Raw genomic sequence first — 20,780 nt, 5'->3', positions numbered from 1 at the left:
ATCATAATATTGGTAGTATGAGTTATTTAATGACCCAAATCAAGTAAAACGTCTCTTCCTCAAGCATGCAAAAGTCAAATATAGATATATATAAAACAGTTTCCAACAATAAAATTTTGTCTTGTGAAAAAGACCAGTGGGGTTGGCAAGAAAAAAAGTTAATGTCAAGTTATATGTATTTATAAAAGTTCATAATAGTCATTAGATTATGTGACCGCTAGATGGCGCTCGTTTAAAAGAAGCGTTAATTTCAAAGGAGCGTTACCCTGTACTAAAAAGGCGGATCTATTGACGCATTCCGTCCAAAACACAACATTAGGGTAGGCGACATTTAACGTATATCTATGGACGCTAACTAGTATTCACGTATCATGCTCAACTCTATTATAAATATTATTAAATATTCTTTTACGCACTTTGAGAGTGTTTGCGTTATTTCAGAGAGATATTTAAGCACATATGAAGTAACAGTGCCGTCTGTGTACTATAGTTACACAATGCAGCATTTAGCTCGCTCGTAAACATCGCTGCTGTCCTCAGATCATTGTCTGAGCAGAAGTTTCATCATAAGCCATGACCGTCAGATGCTCTTCACCTCAGGAGCTGTATTTTTCATATGCTTGATAACAGATATAAGGTGAGTTATGGCTGGAGTGGACGCTGTCAGACGGGCTTATATTAATTTTGGCATGACAGGAGAGAACAGGATACTAATGAGTGACAGAGAGAGTCCACAAAAACTGCTCTCCGGTTGCATTTCATTTGATGAATATTATCTTTTAGAGCTTCAAGTCTTGCCTCAGGTTTTTCCCTCAGGTGTTTCTCGTCAGATTTGTCGTCTTAGAAAGGTGACAAATGTTTCAGTTTAAGACATATACTTAAATTAATATAAGTACTGAAATAGCCTATAGTACCTTTGTATAAGATTTCAGGTAAATCGTAAACCCATATTATGAAATCATGATCGACTTATTGATTGACTTATTTAAATATATAATAAATAAACATAATTCAATTTCAATATTAAACATAAATTGCAAGAAAACCTAGCAAGATTACTAATACCTGCAGTAAACTACAATTAAAATAAAAAGTGAACATTGAATATTAGATGAAAGGCTTAACTTGAATAAGCAATCAGTTTTAAAATGATAAAGATCGCCATAGAAATATTGCTGTGTTGCATTTAATAAATATTACAAGAATATTAAAAGCCCATAAATAATGCAGATTTTTATTATTTGATCCCAAAGTCTGAACTGAACTGGCTGATGAGGCTCTGGATGCAAAGTTCATGTTTGCCTTTAATCTTTGACCTTTAAATTCCCATCCAGCAGTACAGTATGTTGTGTCAGTATAAATCTGGCTATAAAGCCTCATTACACAATTTCCCAAAAGCCAGTGCAAGGTGTAAAGACAACTGAGAATTGACTGTGTTTGTTGTGGGGCTGTTTCGGTTGCTGTTGATAAGCTAATGTGTGTGTGTGGTGCATTTATTTGCATCTAAACTCTCTGTATGTGTTGTATTTTGGACCTCTGTATTTAAATGTGCTCTCTCTCCATAGACTGTAAAAGTCTCTCTCGCAGCATGTTTCCATCAGCCGTTTCGCTTGAATACGAATTGCTTTGTTTAATGGGTTTACACACACACACACATATATACACAAATATATATATATATATATATATATATATATATATATATATATATATATATATATATATATATATATTTGACTAGAAGAAAAATAGTTTTTATTTTTTTTCAAACCATTTTAAGGTCAATGTTATTAGCCCTCTTAAGCAATATTTTTTGGATAGTCTACAGAACAAACCACTGTTATACAATGACTTGCCTAATTACCCTAACTTGCCTGAATAACCTAGTTAACCCTTTAAATCTCACTTTAAGCTGAATATTGAGAAATGTCTTGTCAAATAATATGGACTGTCTTCATGGCGTGTCATTATTATAAATGAGTTATTAAAACTATTATGTTCAGAAATGTGTTCAGAAAATCTGCTCTCCGTTAAACAGAAATTGGGGAAAAACATACAGTGGGGCTAATAAGTCAGGGGTGAATAATTCAGACTTCAACTGTACATCAAAACGAATATTTGCTGAATGTGAATTGAATGTCTTGATGTAGTTACCCTCTAGATCAGTTTGGGAATGTAAACAGTTTGCTGGTGTGACAGGCAGGATTGCAGAGTCGTGCTGTGCGGCGATCCTTCATTCACTCCGGACGGTCTCATTGACACTGATTACATTACAGCGATCCAGAGTTCAAGCCAATTGAAGGACAGAATCAAGTTTCAATTGGCCAAATTTTCTCGGTCATTTAACTCTCCCATGTTGGATTTCGGGCCACTTTGTTTTTTTTTTTTTTTTTTAACAGCCGGAAAAAAAATAAACAATATTTTTTTGTCTTGTTTACACTCACCGGCCACTTTATTAGGTACACCTTATTTAAATGCCTTCAGAACTGCCTTAATCCTTCATGGCATAGATTCAACAAGGTACTGGAAATATTCCTCAGAGATTTTGCTCCATATTGACATGATAGCATCACACAGCTGCTGCAGATTTGTCGGCTGCACATCCATGATGCGAATCTCCCGTTTCACCACATCCCAAAGGTGCTCTATTGGATTGAGATCTGGTGACTGTGAAGGCCATTTGAGTACAGTGAACTCATTGTCATGTTCAAGAAACCAATCTGAGATGATTCACGCTTTATGACATGGTGTGTTATCGCTGTTGTTAACACTGTTGTTATAAAGGAATGGACCACCACAACCAGCCTGAACGGTTGATACAAGGCAGGATGGATCCCTGCTTAGTGTTGTTGTTGCCAAATTCTGACCCGGCCATCCGAATGTCGCAGCAGAAATAAAGACTTATTAGACCAGCGAACGTTTTTCCAATCTTGATAACGTTCACTACGTTAACGAGCAGTTGAACAGGTGTACCTAATAAAGTGGCCAGTGAGGGTATGTGTGTGTGTATTGACTTTATTAGTTTTCTCTGCGACACTCATCGCTCCAGAAACTTTCCATGGGCCCTATAGTAGATGATTATTTTTGTGTTAGCAGCTGCCAGCAGTCTTAATAACAGCCGGAGAAGAATGTGTGTCTATAATCTCTAAGCTTTTACTATGATGATCATATTGGAAGCCATTGTCAAGAGATAGTCCACCCAAAACTACAAGTTCTGTCAACCTTTACTCAGACTTCGCTTTCTTCTGCTGGAACGCAAAAGAAGATCATTTGAAGGCTGTTATTATCCATCCACATGGTTAATCAGCTATAGATCACATAAGGCTGCAGCCGGAACTTAACTAGAATTATTTATATTATTTATTAAATTTCCCATTAATTATAACTCATTAATGTTACCTTAACCGTCACCGTAATGTAAAACAGATCTGGACTCTTCTCTATTAGTATAGCTGATTAACAATGTGAATGGACGATAACAGCCTTCTGAGTGACATTTACTGCGCGGAAGGCCCCTACTGGCCCATATCTATCAACTGATAACCACTGATAAAGCTGATTAAAGCAGCTGACTGGACATGGTGAAACGACATTATTGGACCACACTAACCAGCCAAATGTGGGGTCCCATATGTGACATGGCACTAGACTTTTAGGTATTTTAGAGATGTGTAATAAATAAATGTATGATGTGGTTTTATGTGTCTTTGGCAGCGAGAAGAGGCTGAATCCAAAGCCCGAGAAGAAGCAGAGAAACAAAGGATCGAACGAGAGAAACACTTCCAGAAGGAGGAGCTGGAACGCTTGGAGAGAAAGAAGGTAAAATAAAAGTCCACCAATCAAGCTAAACACAGCATCACGCTCTCTCATTCACACACACACACATAGGCGTGCTCGCTCGCTCGGGAGTGATATTGTTAGACCGCCGGCTCCCGTTCAGATTACACCAGTTACCGACCGCTCCCATGCTTTATCCGGAAATTAATCCCACGTTGCAATAAATCTGGTCAGGCCCCGCAGACCTCTAATCTGGCATTACGGTGGCTCAGTGGTTAGCACTGTCGCCTCAAAGAAAGAAGGTCACTGGTTCGAGTCCCGGCTGGGTCATTTGGCATTTCTGTGTGGAGTTTGCATGTTCTTAGTGTGTGTGAATGAGTGTCTATGGATGTTTCCCAGTACTGCTTTGCAGCTGGAAGGGCATCCGCTGTGTAAAACATATGCTGAATAAGTTGGCGGTTCATTCTGTTGTGGTGACCCCTGATAAATAAAGGGGCTAAACTGAAGGAAAATGAATGAATGAATTTTTAAAACTTGTTAAATATAGCACTTGGGAAATATTTTTAAACGATTTAAATTTCACAGGAGGGCTCAACATTTTGTCTTCAATTGTATTTGAGATTTTAGTTCAGTACTGTTGGTTTAACGTTTGTGTTTACATTTTTAGCGTCTGGAAGAAATCATGAAGAGGACTTGACGCAGGAGCACAGGTGAGATGTGTGTGTGTTTCATAAATTCATCTTAAACACACTCAGTAAAAGAAAATTAACCTGGTTTATTCATTTCTTTGCAGAAAGATGTTAAAACTTGAACTCAAGTGAATCGCAGAGTCACTGACAGCGGTAAAAATCTATTTATAGTACTGTGAATATATAAAAATCACTTTTTTATTAATATCATGTAAGTAGGGTTAAAATAAAAAAATACAATGTTGTTTTCCTCTCGTCTTGCAATAATACAGAAAAATCCGTCAGAAGCTCTTCATACTGGTGCGACAAACTAATCACCAATGAGGTAATCGAGGCGCTGCATGAATTGAAATTGAAATGAAGCTGCATGAATTATGTTTTGCTTATTTTCCCGCTTGTGTGTCTTCCTCAGCTCTGTGTCCTGGGACGCAGCACTGGTCAATAACGGAGCTCCGCCCACTAAGCATCAGAATGGACTGTCCTCCAATGGAGACGCTGCAGACTTTGAGGAGATAATCAAGCTGTCCAATCACAGTGGGAACAGTGGGCAGAGTCAACCGGCTGACGACCCAATCATGGCCTTCGAGGGAGGAGAACCGTTCATGATGTAGGCGTGGCCTATGAAACCTCAACATGTGGCAGGTAGAATCAGATTTTGTTCGATTACGTACAGTTGAAACCAGACGTTTACATACACTTTATAAAGAGGCATATAATTATTATTTTTTTTTAATGAGACTAAACTTATTTTTTTAGGTAAGTTAGGATGATCAAATTTGTTTCTGTTCTGCTTAATAGCAAAATAATGAGAGAGATATTTTTGAGAAATTGTTATAACCTTTCTTGAAAGTCACGTTTACATGCAGTAAGATTATTCTGCCTCTGAAAAAGCTCAGATGATGATGTCAAGCTTTTGAAAGTTTCTGATTGGATAATTGACAACATTTGAGTTATTTGGAGGCACAACTGTAGAATAGGATTGAAGGAAAACCTCAAACACACACTGCTTCCTTGTGTGACAACATGGGAAAATCAACAAGACAGAATCAACAAAAAAGCCAGATTACAATTTGCTGAATTACACTGGGAAAAGGAATAATTTCATGAGACATGCTGGTGGTCTGATGGAACTAAGATTGAACTGTTTGGCTATAATGACCAGTGTTACATTTGGAGGACAAAGGGGAAAGCTTACACGCTTATGAACACCATCCTAACTGTGAAGTATGGGGGCGGCAGCATCATGTTGTGGGGCTGTTTTGCTGTAGGAGGGACTGGTCCACTTCACAGCATAGATGACATCATGAAGAAAGAACATTATGTAGAAATACTGAAGCAACATCTCAAGACATCAGCCAGGAAATGAAAACCTGGCCACAAATGGCTCTTCCAAACAGACTATGACACTAAGCATACTGCCAAATTAGTTCAAATGTGCTTTAAGGACAACAGAGTGAATGTTTTGGAGTGGCCATCACAAAGCCCTGATCTCAATCCTATAGAAAATTTTTGGGCAGAGTCCAGTGGTGCTCGCTGCAGAGCCATTTGAGGAGAGCTGAGCTCCAGAGAGGGGGAGCTTAAGCTTGAGCTCCACCTTTTTTGCACTTCTTCTACGAGTGATGTCACTGGGGGTAGGGTTAGGGGTGGGGTTGGTGTACGCATTAAAACAGCTTACAGGAGGAGGAGCGACAGCTCATGCTCTCCCCTTGCTGGAGCTCAGCTCTCCTCAAATGGCTCTGCAGCGAGCACCCTCTCGGCAGAGTTGAAAAAGCTTGTGCGAGCAAGACATCCAACAAATCTGTATCAGTTACATCAATTCTGTCAGGAGGAATGAGCCAAAATTCATGCAAACTATTGTGAGAAGCTTGTGGAAGGATACCCAAAACATTTGACCAAAGTTAAACAGTTTAAAAGCAAAGCAAAAAAATACCAAGGAAATGTGTGTAAACTTTTGACTGTCTAGAAATTAATAGAAAATTCTCAAATAAAAATCTCTCTTTATTCTGGCATTTAGCAAATGTAAATCATTTAGGTTATCCTAACGGACCTAAAATAGTAAACGATTAGTATCATTTACCATCAGACATTTTTTTAAATGGTTGTGTTTCTTTTTTTAGAGTGTATGTAAACTTCTGGTTTCAGCTGTATGTTAGATCATATATGGATCAAATCTGGGCACCAGTGGAGTTGCTTTTCAGTGTTTCGTCTTTCAGCAGTGACATTTACATTATACTGAACTGAACTAAACTGAACCTAAAATAAAATCTTGAAAATAATGTATAAAGGATGATTAAGAGAGTCTCCAAGCTATTTTCCAGGCATGAAACTGATGATTTCTGCTGTTTGTTGACTTTAGGACAGTGTGAATGACTGAAAAAAGCAGCCTTGGCATTCTGCAAAGCGTCTCTATTTTCAGCTTCATAATACCAGTCATAGATGTTGTTGGCAAGCTTTTAATAGTTCAATAAATCATCTTCTCACATGTGTTTCTGCTGTTTTCCTGCAGAGGTGCTGTGAGAGATGAGATATCAGAGTCTTCTGGATATGAAGAGAAGAAGAGAAGCCTTACTCTACCACCGCTTCCACCCTGACGTGTGCCAAACCAACAAAAACAGACTGCTTTAACTTTAGAAACACAGCCGAGCCGGACGCGCTCTGGAGAAAGTGCCAGAAGACGACCTTAAAGAGACACTTATATACATATACAACGTTTGCAAAAAGTCTCTGTCTATTTCAGTGTGTGTGTCATGGTGCAACATTTGTTGAGTTTCTTTAACAAGTCACCTGCCGATCATGTGGTGCACCTTAAAAGAGTCGCTATATATTGAATTTTAGAAAAGACAACTTGGCTTATCTTTATGATATGAATTATTGTTGTTGTTGTTGCTCTTGTTATGATGTATTGTTATCGTTCTTTTAAGTAGAGAAAAAAAGCAAACGTGTGTCTTGAACTATTGCGTTATTTAACGTGTGGCGCATCAGAAGAGGCCGATATTCTGTATGTTAATGTATATTTGCCTGATTATGACAGACCTGTGGAATAAATCTTTATGAAAGGGGCTGTTTGTCAGTGAGTGGAGTGTTTGCTGTAGTTTAAGCTAATCGTAATAATGTGATTTTTATTTTAGTCTGGCTATATCATGATGGTAGAACAGTGCTTTATAATAAAAATAATAATAGTTCCTTACATTTATATAGCGCTTTTCTTGGCACTCAAAGCGCTTTACACATAGGGGGAATCTCCTCATCTACTTTTTTTTTTTTAATGCAAGAAAGAACATTACAAAGATATAATATGAACAAAGAGACAAAGAGGGTTACATAAATAGAATTCCAGCAAATTTATCAAGTTTAAATGATTTACACCAAGAAAGCGTTTTACATGCAGTGTAATTATGACTGTTTATGACTGTTCCAGTTACTATGACCATTTATGTGAAGCTGCTTTGACACAATCTACATTGTAAAAGCGCTATACAAATAAAGCTGAATTGAATTGAATTGAATTGTAATTGTTAGAGTCTTTTAAAGAGTTCACATAAATTTTTAAAGTCCTTTCTGAAAATAAAAAAGTAAGGGTGTTTCTTTGAAAATTAACATTTGTGGAAGTAAAACTTTGCTATAAAAAAAACAATAAATCAATAATAAATTTACAATGAGAAGGATCTACACTCAGAGAGTAACCAAAGAACACAATTTTTGGGGAAATACAAAGTTTGGAAATAAGAATTTTTTAATGAAACTGGAAAAGTCAACCCAAAACACTTTACAGTAAGTACACTCCCAAAATAAATGCTTTAGTGTTTCATCATATTGAGTACAAAATGAGCATTTAGGGGAAATATTATTAAATTTAGCTAGTTTGGTATTTATTGGGTAGCAATCTCCTCATCTACCACCAGTGTAGCATCCACCTGGATGAAGCGACAGCAGCCGTTTTCCACCAGACCGCACACCACAGAGAGAGAAGACAGAGTATTAAAGCCATGATGGACAGAGGCCAGTGTGTAAATTTGGCCAGGATGGTGGTGTTAAACCCGTACTCTTTTTCGAAAGATATTCTGGGATTTTAGGGTATATGCTGAAGCATGCTAATAGGACATTTAATTTGTCAGTAACCTGGGTTAAGCGCTTCCAGCAAACTGCCAAAGGGAAAATCAGCATGTTTAAGGTCTGTTTTCTTTAAAAAATCAGCGATCTCCACTGGCTGAGTGATATCCGATATAAAGTGGGTCTCAGATTGCACAAGAAGCACTGCATTAAATTACATTTCCCTCGCCATGACTTTATAATATGAGCATTTATTTTACCTCATTGTATTCAATGGAGCGTCTGCGCTAGTCTGCCGATTCTGACGGGCGAGTGCGAGTAAAGGGTCTTTTGTCTCGTTTTACGCTTGAAAAACTAAATGAATGCCAAAGTTTATTTAACGGAATGTATTTTAATTGCATCACAACATCAATGCTGTAAAAGGAACTGTATAAAATGGAAAAAACTCACTATAACCGGTCACCGGAAGTTTATAAGTATGGGAACAACAGCTCGGCATATATCCAATTATATTCATCTGTCTCCATATTCTACTGCATCCCAGAATATTACAGAACACCAAAAATGTAAAAATATATATTTATTATATTTAAGATATTTTTGTCAACAGCAGACGGCAACTAGCCGTGACGCAAATTCCGGAGTCTCTGTGCTCCAATCAGGTGAGCCCTCCTCAGCGCTCGCCATGACAACGAGACAACAGTGACGTGCCTTGTAAAGATTTGCATATGCATTCCTATAAAGCTCGTGTGCTCTCAGTCAGCGTTGTCAGTTCGCCCGGTGTAGCTGTTTGTACTTGACCAAGGTGAGTTCAATACCGACGGTACGAGTGGAGCTACGCCAAACTCACGAAGTCCGCTTCGTGATGCTTCACCCGGGCCCGTCTGTGCTGTAGTTCCTTGCGGTTTGCGTACATAAACGCAATATCGCGAAGAATATTACGTGTTTGTTGCTCGAAATGTGCCGCCGAGCAACATCCAGTGAATACTGGCACGGCCTGGCGCCCGGTCTTTCCGTGCACTCCCTGGGGCGAGGCGGCCTTTGAGCCCTAGGCAGGGAACAAACAACCCCCGAGGACCCTCAGGGAAACACGGGCGGCCGGTAGTGGGACCTCGCTGCGAGGGTTATGGTGGGTGGGAGTAGCGAGGCCCACTCATCTTCTATTTTCAACTATAGTTTCAAACTTTAGTTTACTATAGTTTGAAATAGAAACCATGATAACTGTTATGATTGAACTTTATGCAAAGAGCCTAGGATGACCAAGAGCAACAGATTCGGCCATTTTGAAGTGAAAGCGATCGCTCGTGCATTGGATATCATTGCTGTCGCAATGGCAAACAGCGGCTTTGTTTTTATTTAATTTATTCAAAAAGCGCGTTATTGTTTCCCAAATTGCACTAGAGGATCGCCTCTTGGTGATTCTATGCTCTCTGCTCTTTGTCTGGATGTTGTAATGTTTTGCTTTGTTTTTCAGATGAGTTGTTGAGCAAAGAAGGACTATTGAAGACAACAGTTGAAGACGACCGCGGGTCATCCCCACGAGCGCGCGCATCATAATGTTTTCGGTCTGTTTTCTGAGAGTTTGTCTTTTTAGATAAGTTTGCAGGTCAAACAAAATAAACTATACTCTTCCTAAACACCTGTCTCGTGTTTTATTTGTCTTCTACAGCAATACACTGTCATTTAAGTCTGTTGAATGCATTTGTATGCAACATGGTTTGATAATACAGTAGTCTACAAATAAATAGTTGTTATAAATGTACCTTCAATAGTCAACATTTAGTGTAGGTAATCAAAAGTTAATCATATTTGTCCTAAGACATAAGAGTAATGTTATGGTTGTTACATACCTGTATTTATTATTATGCTGTATGTTTAAAACCAGCAGATTTACTATATATGTAACATGTCATGAACTTACTGTTATTCAAAAAATTGCTTAAAATATCTTAAGACAAGAATGGGTGTTGTCATTGGTTTTATGTCAACCTACTGTAGGTTTTAGGGTGAATACAGCAGATATAGGCAACCTATATCATAATATTGGTAGTATGAGTTATTTAATGACCCAAATCAAGTAAAACGTCTCTTCCTCAAGCATGCAAAAGTCAAATATAGATATATATAAAACACAGTTTCCAACAATAAAATTTTGTCTTGTGAAAAAGACCAGTGGGGTTGGCAAGAAAAAAAGTTAATGTCAAGTTATATGTATTTATAAAAGTTCATAATAGTCATTAGATTATGTGACCGCTAGATGGCGCTCGTTTAAAAGAAGCGTTAATTTCAAAGGAGCGTTACCCTGTACTAAAAAGGCGGATCTATTGACGCATTCCGTCCAAAACACAACATTAGGGTAGGCGACATTTAACGTATATCTATGGACGCTAACTAGTATTCACGTATCATGCTCAACTCTATTATAAATATTATTAAATATTCTTTTACGCACTTTGAGAGTGTTTGCGTTATTTCAGAGAGATATTTAAGCACATATGAAGTAACAGTGCCGTCTGTGTACTATAGTTACACAATGCAGCATTTAGCTCGCTCGTAAACATCGCTGCTGTCCTCAGATCATTGTCTGAGCAGAAGTTTCATCATAAGCCATGACTGTCAGATGCTCTTCATCTCAGGAGCTGTATTTTTCATATGCTTGATAACAGATATAAGGTGAGTTATGGCTGGAGTGGACGCTGTCAGACGGGCTTATATTAATTTTGGCATGACAGGAGAGAACAGGATACTAATGAGTGACAGAGAGAGTCCACAAAAACTGCTCTCCGGTTGCATTTCATTTGATGAATATTATCTTTTAGAGCTTCAAGTCTTGCCTCAGGTTTTTCCCTCAGGTGTTTCTCGTCAGATTTGTCGTCTTAGAAAGGTGACAAATGTTTCAGTTTAAGACATATACTTAAATTAATATAAGTACTGAAATAGCCTATAGTACCTTTGTATAAGATTTCAGGTAAATCGTAAACCCATATTATGAAATCATGATCGACTTATTGATTGACTTATTTAAATATATAATAAATAAACATAATTCAATTTCAATATTAAACATAAATTGCAAGAAAACCTAGCAAGATTACTAATACCTGCAGTAAACTACAATTAAAATAAAAAGTGAACATTGAATATTAGATGAAAGGCTTAACTTGAATAAGCAATCAGTTTTAAAATGATAAAGATCGCCATAGAAATATTGCTGTGTTGCATTTAATAAATATTACAAGAATATTAAAAGCCCATAAATAATGCAGATTTTTATTATTTGATCCCAAAGTCTGAACTGAACTGGCTGATGAGGCTCTGGATGCAAAGTTCATGTTTGCCTTTAATCTTTGACCTTTAAATTCCCATCCAGCAGTACAGTATGTTGTGTCAGTATAAATCTGGCTATAAAGCCTCATTACACAATTTCCCAAAAGCCAGTGCAAGGTGTAAAGACAACTGAGAATTGACTGTGTTTGTTGTGGGGCTGTTTCGGTTGCTGTTGATAAGCTAATGTGTGTGTGTGGTGCATTTATTTGCATCTAAACTCTCTGTATGTGTTGTATTTTGGACCTCTGTATTTAAATGTGCTCTCTCTCCATAGACTGTAAAAGTCTCTCTCGCAGCATGTTTCCATCAGCCGTTTCGCTTGAATACGAATTGCTTTGTTTAATGGGTTTACACACACACACACATATATACACAAATATATATATATATATATATATATATATATATATATATATATATATATATATATATATATATATATATATATATATATATATATTTGACTAGAAGAAAAATAGTTTTTATTTTTTTTCAAACCATTTTAAGGTCAATGTTATTAGCCCTCTTAAGCAATATTTTTTGGATAGTCTACAGAACAAACCACTGTTATACAATGACTTGCCTAATTACCCTAACTTGCCTGAATAACCTAGTTAACCCTTTAAATCTCACTTTAAGCTGAATATTGAGAAATGTCTTGTCAAATAATATGGACTGTCTTCATGGCGTGTCATTATTATAAATGAGTTATTAAAACTATTATGTTCAGAAATGTGTTCAGAAAATCTGCTCTCCGTTAAACAGAAATTGGGGAAAAACATACAGTGGGGCTAATAAGTCAGGGGTGAATAATTCAGACTTCAACTGTACATCAAAACGAATATTTGCTGAATGTGAATTGAATGTCTTGATGTAGTTACCCTCTAGATCAGTTTGGGAATGTAAACAGTTTGCTGGTGTGACAGGCAGGATTGCAGAGTCGTGCTGTGCGGCGATCCTTCATTCACTCCGGACGGTCTCATTGACACTGATTACATTACAGCGATCCAGAGTTCAAGCCAATTGAAGGACAGAATCAAGTTTCAATTGGCCAAATTTTCTCGGTCATTTAACTCTCCCATGTTGGATTTCGGGCCACTTTGTTTTTTTTTTTTTTTTTAACAGCCGGAAAAAAAATAAACAATATTTTTTTGTCTTGTTTACACTCACCGGCCACTTTATTAGGTACACCTTATTTAAATGCCTTCAGAACTGCCTTAATCCTTCATGGCATAGATTCAACAAGGTACTGGAAATATTCCTCAGAGATTTTGCTCCATATTGACATGATAGCATCACACAGCTGCTGCAGATTTGTCGGCTGCACATCCATGATGCGAATCTCCCGTTTCACCACATCCCAAAGGTGCTCTATTGGATTGAGATCTGGTGACTGTGAAGGCCATTTGAGTACAGTGAACTCATTGTCATGTTCAAGAAACCAATCTGAGATGATTCACGCTTTATGACATGGTGTGTTATCGCTGTTGTTAACACTGTTGTTATAAAGGAATGGACCACCACAACCAGCCTGAACGGTTGATACAAGGCAGGATGGATCCCTGCTTAGTGTTGTTGTTGCCAAATTCTGACCCGGCCATCCGAATGTCGCAGCAGAAATAAAGACTTATTAGACCAGCGAACGTTTTTCCAATCTTGATAACGTTCACTACGTTAACGAGCAGTTGAACAGGTGTACCTAATAAAGTGGCCAGTGAGGGTATGTGTGTGTGTATTGACTTTATTAGTTTTCTCTGCGACACTCATCGCTCCAGAAACTTTCCATGGGCCCTATAGTAGATGATTATTTTTGTGTTAGCAGCTGCCAGCAGTCTTAATAACAGCCGGAGAAGAATGTGTGTCTATAATCTCTAAGCTTTTACTATGATGATCATATTGGAAGCCATTGTCAAGAGATAGTCCACCCAAAACTACAAGTTCTGTCAACCTTTACTCAGACTTCGCTTTCTTCTGCTGGAACGCAAAAGAAGATCATTTGAAGGCTGTTATTATCCATCCACATGGTTAATCAGCTATAGATCACATAAGGCTGCAGCCGGAACTTAACTAGAATTATTTATATTATTTATTAAATTTCCCATTAATTATAACTCATTAATGTTACCTTAACCGTCACCGTAATGTAAAACAGATCTGGACTCTTCTCTATTAGTATAGCTGATTAACAATGTGAATGGACGATAACAGCCTTCTGAGTGACATTTACTGCGCGGAAGGCCCCTACTGGCCCATATCTATCAACTGATAACCACTGATAAAGCTGATTAAAGCAGCTGACTGGACATGGTGAAACGACATTATTGGACCACACTAACCAGCCAAATGTGGGGTCCCATATGTGACGTGGCACTAGACTTTTAGGTATTTTAGAGATGTGTAATAAATAAATGTATGATGTGGTTTTATGTGTCTTTGGCAGCGAGAAGAGGCTGAATCCAAAGCCCGAGAAGAAGCAGAGAAACAAAGGATCGAACGAGAGAAACACTTCCAGAAGGAGGAGCTGGAACGCTTGGAGAGAAAGAAGGTAAAATAAAAGTCCACCAATCAAGCTAAACACAGCATCACGCTCTCTCATTCACACACACACACATAGGCGTGCTCGCTCGCTCGGGAGTGATATTGTTAGACCGCCGGCTCCCGTTCAGATTACACCAGTTACCGACCGCTCCCATGCTTTATCCGGAAATTAATCCCACGTTGCAATAAATCTGGTCAGGCCCCGCAGACCTCTAATCTGGCATTACGGTGGCTCAGTGGTTAGCACTGTCGCCTCAAAGAAAGAAGGTCACTGGTTCGAGTCCCGGCTGGGTCATTTGGCATTTCTGTGTGGAGTTTGCATGTTCTTAGTGTGTGTGAATGAGTGTCTATGGATGTTTCCCAGTACTGCTTTGCAGCTGGAAGGGCATCCGCTGTGTAAAACATATGCTGAATAAGTTGGCGGTTCATTCTGTTGTGGTGACCCCTGATAAATAAAGGGGCTAAACTGAAGGAAAATGAATGAATGAATTTTTAAAACTTGTTAAATATAGCACTTGGGAAATATTTTTAAACGATTTAAATTTCACAGGAGGGCTCAACATTTTGTCTTCAATTGTATTTGAGATTTTAGTTCAGTACTGTTGGTTTAACGTTTGTGTTTACATTTTTAGCGTCTGGAAGAAATCATGAAGAGGACTTGACGCAGGAGCACAGGTGAGATGTGTGTGTGTTTCATAAATTCATCTTAAACACACTCAGTAAAAGAAAATTAACCTGGTTTATTCATTTCTTTGCAGAAAGATGTTAAAACTTGAACTCAAGTGAATCGCAGAGTCACTGACAGCGGTAAAAATCTATTTATAGTACTGTGAATATATAAAAATCACTTTTTTATTAATATCATGTAAGTAGGGTTAAAATAAAAAAATACAATGTTGTTTTCCTCTCGTCTTGCAATAATACAGAAAAATCCGTCAGAAGCTCTTCATACTGGTGCGACAAACTAATCACCAATGAGGTAATCGAGGCGCTGCATGAATTGAAATTGAAATGAAGCTGCATGAATTATGTTTTGCTTATTTTCCCGCTTGTGTGTCTTCCTCAGCTCTGTGTCCTGGGACGCAGCACTGGTCAATAACGGAGCTCCGCCCACTAAGCATCAGAATGGACTGTCCTCCAATGGAGACGCTGCAGACTTTGAGGAGATAATCAAGCTGTCCAATCACAGTGGGAACAGTGGGCAGAGTCAACCGGCTGACGACCCAATCATGGCCTTCGAGGGAGGAGAACCGTTCATGATGTAGGCGTGGCCTATGAAACCTCAACATGTGGCAGGTAGAATCAGATTTTGTTCGATTACGTACAGTTGAAACCAGACGTTTACATACACTTTATAAAGAGGCATATAATTATTATTTTTTTTTAATGAGACTAAACTTATTTTTTTAGGTAAGTTAGGATGATCAAATTTGTTTCTGTTCTGCTTAATAGCAAAATAATGAGAGAGATATTTTTGAGAAATTGTTATAACCTTTCTTGAAAGTCACGTTTACATGCAGTAAGATTATTCTGCCTCTGAAAAAGCTCAGATGATGATGTCAAGCTTTTGAAAGTTTCTGATTGGATAATTGACAACATTTGAGTTATTTGGAGGCACAACTGTAGAATAGGATTGAAGGAAAACCTCAAACACACACTGCTTCCTTGTGTGACAACATGGGAAAATCAACAAGACAGAATCAACAAAAAAGCCAGATTACAATTTGTTGAATTACACTGGGAAAAGGAATAATTTCATGAGACATGCTGGTGGTCTGATGGAACTAAGATTGAACTGTTTGGCTATAATGACCAGTGTTACATTTGGAGGACAAAGGGGAAAGCTTACACGCTTATGAACACCATCCTAACTGTGAAGTATGGGGGCGGCAGCATCATGTTGTGGGGCTGTTTTGCTGTAGGAGGGACTGGTCCACTTCACAGCATAGATGACATCATGAAGAAAGAACATTATGTAGAAATACTGAAGCAACATCTCAAGACATCAGCCAGGAAATGAAAACCTGGCCACAAATGGCTCTTCCAAACAGACTATGACACTAAGCATACTGCCAAATTAGTTCAAATGTGCTTTAAGGACAACAGAGTGAATGTTTTGGAGTGGCCATCACAAAGCCCTGATCTCAATCCTATAGAAAATTTTTGGGCAGAGTCCAGTGGTGCTCGCTGCAGAGCCATTTGAGGAGAGCTGAGCTCCAGAGAGGGGGAGCTTAAGCTTGAGCTCCACCTTTTTTGCACTTCTTCTACGAGTGATGTCACTGGGGGTAGGGTTAGGGGTGGGGTTGGTGTACGCATTAAAACAGCTTACAGGAGGAGGAGCGACAGCTCATGCTCTCCCCTTGCTGGAGCTCAGCTCTCCTCAAATGGCTCTGCAGCGAGCACCCTCTCGGCAGAGTTGAAAAAGCTTGTGCGAGCAAGACATCCAACAAATCTGTATCAGTTACATCAATTCTGTCAGGAGGAATGAGCCAAAATTCATGCAAACTATTGTGAGAAGCTTGTGGAAGGATACCCAAAACATTTGACCAAAGTTAAACAGTTTAAAAGCAAAGCAAAAAAATACCAAGGAAATGTGTGTAAACTTTTGACTGTCTAGAAATTAATAGAAAATTCTCAAATAAAAATCTCTCTTTATTCTGGCATTTAGCAAATGTAAATCATTTAGGTTATCCTAACGGACCTAAAATAGTAAACGATTAGTATCATTTACCATCAGACATTTTTTTAAATGGTTGTGTTTCTTTTTTTAGAGTGTATGTAAACTTCTGGTTTCAGCTGTATGTTAGATCATATATGGATCAAATCTGGGCACCAGTGGAGTTGCTTTTCAGTGTTTCGTCTTTCAGCAGTGACATTTACATTATACTGAACTGAACTAAACTGAACCTAAAATAAAATCTTGAAAATAATGTATAAAGGATGATTAAGAGAGTCTCCAAGCTATTTTCCAGGCATGAAACTGATGATTTCTGCTGTTTGTTGACTTTAGGACAGTGTGAATGACTGAAAAAAGCAGCCTTGGCATTCTGCAAAGCGTCTCTATTTTCAGCTTCATAATACCAGTCATAGATGTTGTTGGCAAGCTTTTAATAGTTCAATAAATCATCTTCTCACATGTGTTTCTGCTGTTTTCCTGCAGAGGTGCTGTGAGAGATGAGATATCAGAGTCTTCTGGATATGAAGAGAAGAAGAGAAGCCTTACTCTACCACCGCTTCCACCCTGACGTGTGCCAAACCAACAAAAACAGACTGCTTTAACTTTAGAAACACAGCCGAGCCGGACGCGCTCTGGAGAAAGTGCCAGAAGACGACCTTAAAGAGACACTTATATACATATACAACGTTTGCAAAAAGTCTCTGTCTATTTCAGTGTGTGTGTCATGGTGCAACATTTGTTGAGTTTCTTTAACAAGTCACCTGCCGATCATGTGGTGCACCTTAAAAGAGTCGCTATATATTGAATTTTAGAAAAGACAACTTGGCTTATCTTTATGATATGAATTATTGTTGTTGTTGTTGCTCTTGTTATGATGTATTGTTATCGTTCTTTTAAGTAGAGAAAAAAAGCAAACGTGTGTCTTGAACTATTGCGTTATTTAACGTGTGGCGCATCAGAAGAGGCCGATATTCTGTATGTTAATGTATATTTGCCTGATTATGACAGACCTGTGGAATAAATCTTTATGAAAGGGGCTGTTTGTCAGTGAGTGGAGTGTTTGCTGTAGTTTAAGCTAATCGTAATAATGTGATTTTTATTTTAGTCTGGCTATATCATGATGGTAGAACAGTGCTTTATAATAAAAATAATAATAGTTCCTTACATTTATATAGCGCTTTTCTTGGCACTCAAAGCGCTTTACACATAGGGGGAATCTCCTCATCTACTTTTTTTTTTTTAATGCAAGAAAGAACATTACAAAGATATAATATGAACAAAGAGACAAAGAGGGTTACATAAATAGAATTCCAGCAAATTTATCAAGTTTAAATGATTTACACCAAGAAAGCGTTTTACATGCAGTGTAATTATGACTGTTTATGACTGTTCCAGTTACTATGACCATTTATGTGAAGCTGCTTTGACACAATCTACATTGTAAAAGCGCTATACAAATAAAGCTGAATTGAATTGAATTGAATTGTAATTGTTAGAGTCTTTTAAAGAGTTCACATAAATTTTTAAAGTCCTTTCTGAAAATAAAAAAGTAAGGGTGTTTCTTTGAAAATTAACATTTGTGGAAGTAAAACTTTGCTATAAAAAAAACAATAAATCAATAATAAATTTACAATGAGAAGGATCTACACTCAGAGAGTAACCAAAGAACACAATTTTTGGGGAAATACAAAGTTTGGAAATAAGAATTTTTTAATGAAACTGGAAAAGTCAACCCAAAACACTTTACAGTAAGTACACTCCCAAAATAAATGCTTTAGTGTTTCATCATATTGAGTACAAAATGAGCATTTAGGGGAAATATTATTAAATTTAGCTAGTTTGGTATTTATTGGGTAGCAATCTCCTCATCTACCACCAGTGTAGCATCCACCTGGATGAAGCGACAGCAGCCGTTTTCCACCAGACCGCACACCACAGAGAGAGAAGACAGAGTATTAAAGCCATGATGGACAGAGGCCAGTGTGTAAATTTGGCCAGGATGGTGGTGTTAAACCCGTACTCTTTTTCGAAAGATATTCTGGGATTTTAGGGTATATGCTGAAGCATGCTAATAGGACATTTAATTTGTCAGTAACCTGGGTTAAGCGCTTCCAGCAAACTGCCAAAGGGAAAATCAGCATGTTTAAGGTCTGTTTTCTTTAAAAAATCAGCGATCTCCACTGGCTGAGTGATATCCGATATAAAGTGGGTCTCAGATTGCACAAGAAGCACTGCATTAAATTACATTTCCCTCGCCATGACTTTATAATATGAGCATTTATTTTACCTCATTGTATTCAATGGAGCGTCTGCGCTAGTCTGCCGATTCTGACGGGCGAGTGCGAGTAAAGGGTCTTTTGTCTCGTTTTACGCTTGAAAAACTAAATGAATGCCAAAGTTTATTTAACGGAATGTATTTTAATTGCATCACAACATCAATGCTGTAAAAGGAACTGTATAAAATGGAAAAAACTCACTATAACCGGTCACCGGAAGTTTATAAGTATGGGAACAACAGCTCGGCATATATCCAATTATATTCATCTGTCTCCATATTCTACTGCATCCCAGAATATTACAGAACACCAAAAATGTAAAAATATATATTTATTATATTTAAGATATTTTTGTCAACAGCAGACGGCAGCCGTGACGCAAATTCCGGAGTCTCTGTGCTCCAATCAGGTGAGCCCTCCTCAGCGCTCGCCATGACAACGAGACAACAGTGACGTGCCTTGTAAAGATTTGCATATGCATTCCTATAAAGCTCGTGTGCTCTCAGTCAGCGTTGTCAGTTCGCCCGGTGTAGCTGTTTGTACTTGACCAAGGTGAGTTCAATACCGACGGTACGAGTGGAGCTACGCCAAACTCACGAAGTCCGCTTCGTGATGCTTCACCCGGGCCCGTCTGTGCTGTAGTTCCTTGCGGTTTGCGTACATAAACGCAATATCGCGAAGAATATTACGTGTTTGTTGCTCGAAATGTGCCGCCGAGCAACATCCAGTGAATACTGGCACGGCCTGGCGCCCGGTCTTTCCGTGCACTCCCTGGGGCGAGGCGGCCTTTGAGCCCTAGGCAGGGAACAAACAACCCCCGAGGACCCTCAGGGAAACACGGGCGGCCGGTAGTGGGACCTCGCTGCGAGGGTTATGGTGGGTGGGAGTAGCGAGGCCCACTCATCTTCTATTTTAAACTATAGTTTCAAACTTTAGTTTACTATAGTTTGAAATAGAAACCATGATAACTGTTATGATTGAACTTTATGCAAAGAGCCTAGGATGACCAAGAGCAACAGATTCGGCCATTTTGAAGTGAAAGCGATCGCTCGTGCATTGGATATCATTGCTGTCGCAATGGCAAACAGCGGCTTTGTTTTTATTTAATTTATTCAAAAAGCGCGTTATTGTTTCCCAAATTGCACTAGAGGATCGCCTCTTGGTGATTCTATGCTCTCTGCTCTTTGTCTGGATGTTGTAATGTTTTGCTTTGTTTTTCAGATGAGTTGTTGAGCAAAGAAGGACTATTGAAGACAACAGTTGAAGACGACCGCGGGTCATCCCCACGAGCGCGCGCATCATAATGTTTTCGGTCTGTTTTCTGAGAGTTTGTCTTTTTAGATAAGTTTGCAGGTCAAACAAAATAAACTATACTCTTCCTAAACACCTGTCTCGTGTTTTATTTGTCTTCTACAGCAATACACTGTCATTTAAGTCTGTTGAATG

General features: G+C 38.4%; 2 long non-coding RNA genes across 2 annotated transcripts; both read left to right on the top strand.

Annotated features, from left to right (window-relative positions):
- The first annotated feature begins 326 nt into the window (after nt 1–326).
- On the top strand, nt 327–7,525 carry LOC110437859 (uncharacterized). The gene is made up of 7 exons (XR_015491857.1): nt 327–637; nt 3,715–3,819; nt 4,445–4,487; nt 4,571–4,619; nt 4,739–4,791; nt 4,879–5,108; nt 6,973–7,525. It is a non-coding gene; the product is annotated as an uncharacterized LOC110437859 (long non-coding RNA).
- A 3,353-nt stretch (nt 7,526–10,878) lies between these two features.
- On the top strand, nt 10,879–18,094 carry LOC137487197 (uncharacterized). Its single transcript, XR_015491858.1, has 7 exons — nt 10,879–11,189; nt 14,284–14,388; nt 15,014–15,056; nt 15,140–15,188; nt 15,308–15,360; nt 15,448–15,677; nt 17,542–18,094. It is a non-coding gene; the product is annotated as an uncharacterized LOC137487197 (long non-coding RNA).
- Nucleotides 18,095–20,780: the final 2,686 nt, after the last annotated feature.

The sequence above is a fragment of the Danio rerio genome, chromosome 5 (assembly GCF_052040795.2).
Source record: "Danio rerio strain M-AB ecotype USA chromosome 5, GRCz13ab, whole genome shotgun sequence".
NCBI lineage: Eukaryota > Metazoa > Chordata > Actinopteri > Cypriniformes > Danionidae > Danio > Danio rerio.
Note: the sequence above shows the minus strand (reverse complement) of the source record. Positions and strands in the feature narration are given on the sequence as shown.